The sequence below is a fragment of the Pteropus vampyrus genome, unplaced genomic scaffold, assembly GCF_000151845.1.
Source record: "Pteropus vampyrus isolate Shadow unplaced genomic scaffold, Pvam_2.0 Scaffold15640, whole genome shotgun sequence".
Taxonomy (NCBI): domain Eukaryota; kingdom Metazoa; phylum Chordata; class Mammalia; order Chiroptera; family Pteropodidae; genus Pteropus; species Pteropus vampyrus.
In genome coordinates, this window is record NW_011904421.1 from 1,375 (window position 1) to 4,397 (window position 3,023).

General features: G+C 36.8%; 1 pseudogene; it reads left to right on the top strand.

Annotated features, from left to right (window-relative positions):
- The first annotated feature begins 2,217 nt into the window (after nucleotides 1–2,217).
- LOC111735121 lies at nucleotides 2,218–2,336 on the top strand (annotated as a pseudogene).
- Nucleotides 2,337–3,023: the final 687 nt, after the last annotated feature.

Sequence of the window (3,023 nt, forward strand, 5' to 3'; positions counted from 1 at the left end):
ATCTGGAGGGATTGTGTTCTAGGCAGAAGGAACAGAAAGTGCAAAGGCCCTGAGGAAGAAATAAACTTTCTGGGCATAAGGCACAAGGCACTCAGTATGACTGAAGCTGTGTGGATAAGAAGAATGGTAGGAAATAAGGCCAAGAGGGGAGGTGGAACCAGATATTGCAGGGTTTTTGTGTCTAAGGAAAAAGATGTGAATTTTACTGTTAGAACAGCAGGAGATTTTGCAGGGTTTGGGGCAAGGGAGTGGTTTGATAATGATTAAATTTTGAAAATATGCCTCTACCTACTTTGGGGAGAATGAATTAGAGGATTAGGAGGCTGTTGCAGATAAGAGATGATAGACTGAGATATCCAATGGAGAAGTAAGAAGAGGTCAGATTTAGGATATATTTTGTCTATAGAGCCGACAGGTTTTGCCAGAGGATTGGATATGGTGAATAAGAGAAAGGAGACAGCCAATTATCATAATGGCTTTAAAAGTCTCCTCATTCAGCCTGCCCCATTGCCTTCCTTTTTTTGAAATAACAGTCTCTCAGAAATACACAGCACTTCATATACGTAAGACATTTCAAAGTGCCTCTTCATGGATATTGCTTATTTTTCAATTTTGTTACAAAAATACTTTTTTCAAATTTTTAAGATTGAAGTAAGAACAAGGAATATTACTGGAAACAAGCAAGGACATGACATGAAAATGAAAGGGTCAGTTCACCGAGACATAACAAACCTCAATGTGTATGCATCTATCTAACAGGTCTTCAAAATATATGAAGAAAAACTGATAAAACTGAAAAATAAAAATAAAAAGACGAATTCACAATTACACTTGAAGATTTCAACACTACTCTCTCAGTAATTAATAGAACAAGTAGACAGAGTATCAGCAATTCTAATCTTCTGTATAAAACACTTCCAATCTGTAGGCAGAATAATGTGGACATTCTCATCCCTAGAACCTGTGAATATGCTACTTTACATAGTAAAAGGGACTTGGCAGAGGTGATTGAGATGGGCAGATCACCCAGGTAGGCCCAGTATAATCACAAGAGCCTTTAAAAGAGTCAGAGGAGATATGACAATGGAAGCACAGGTCAGAGAGAAAGAGAAAGAGAGAGATTTGAAGATGTTATACTTCTGGCCTTGAAGAAAGAATAAAGGACCTGAAACCAAGGAATGTAAATGGATTCTAGAAAATGAAAAGAAATAGATTTTTCCCTAGAGCCTCCAAAGTAACACAACCCTATCGACACTTTGATTTTAGTCCAGTAAGAAGAATTTTGTACTGCTGGCCTCCAAAACAGTAAGATAATGAGTGTATGTTTTTCTAAACCACTAAGTTTATAGATAGGATACTACACAATGACCAATAAGGTAATTTTTTAGAGCAGCCTAAGGAAACTAATGCAACTATCAACCAACTTCACCTAATATACATTTAAAGAACACTCCATACAACAGTAGATTACATATTCTTTTCAAATGCACAGAAAACATTCACCAAGGTAGACTGTATTCTGTTGTTAAAAGCCAAAGTTTAACAAATTTAAAAGAACTAGAATCATACAAAATATGTTTTCTGATATAATGGAATCAAACTATAAATCAATAACAGAAAGATTTCTGGAAAAATCCCCAATTACCTGGAGACTAAACAATATACCTCTAACTAACCAATGGGTCAAAGAGGAGGTCACAGGGAAATGAGTTAAGTTTTTTGAACAGAATAAAATTGAAAATACAGCATATTGAAACTTGTATGATACAGCTAAAGCAGTGTTTAGAGGGCTATTTATAGCACTAAAATGCTTATATTACAAAAGAGAAAAGTTCTCAAGTCAATGATCTACCCTTAAAAAAAAAAATAGCAGAAGAAAAGCAAATTAAACTCAAGACAAGCTGGTAGAAAGAAATAATAAAGATAAAAGTAGAACTCAAGAAAGAAAAAAATGAGAAAATAAATCAATGAAACTAAAAGTCTCTGATTCCTTGAAAAGATGAATAGTCTCTAGCAAAACTAACAACGAAAAAAGAAAGAAGACAAAATGTAGCAATATAAAAAATAAGAACATTATTACAGACCCTACAGATTGTGAAAGGATAATAGAAACTATTCTGAACAATGATAGGCCACAAATTTGACAGCTTAGATGAGATAGAACGATTCCTTAAAATATACCAAAAACTAAAGTACACTCAAGAAGTTGATAATCTGGTCTACAGCCATGTTGCCCTGAACCTGCCCCATCTCATCTGATCTTGGAAGCTAAGCAGGAATGGGTCTGGTTAGTACTTGAATGGGAGACCACCTAGGAAGACCAGGTGCTATAGGCATTTAAAAAAAAAAAAAAGTTGATAATCTGGGTTTTCCACCCCTTCCCCGCCATCCCCCCCCACCACCCTAGTGCTACTAGAGCTGCATCCGCCCACTCTAAATTCTGGGGTTCTGCTAAGCCAGACCTGCAGTAGTCTTCTTCCAGCTGCCATCATGATCATCTACCCCAATCTCATTAGCCATGATGACATGTTCTCGGACATCTGCAAGATCCATCAAGGAGATCGAAGTTGAGCTGTGCCTGGAGGTGGAAGGGAAGATTAACGTTGAGAGTAACGTTGATGACTTGCTCATTGATAGAAATGCTCCGCCGGAGGCCCCCCAGTGCTAAGCACAGTGTTCACTAGTGCCGATATGGTCATGAACCATCATTTGTAGGAAACCAGCTTCACAAAAGACAGGAAAGAGTAAAACCTTTTTATGATAGGGGCCACAGAACAAATTAATATATCCTTGCTAATTTCAAAAAAAAAAAAAAAAAAAAACCCCTACTAATTCTTTAATGGTGAAAATGTAAATCCAGATAGCATAGTTGCTCTGCTGGACTACCGTGAGGATGGTGTGACCCCATGTATGCTTTTCTTTAAGGACAGTTTAGCAATGGAAAAATGTTAACAAATTTAGCATTTTGATCAAATGTCATCATAACTGGTTGCTGCTTTTCATCCACACACCAGGACTAGGAC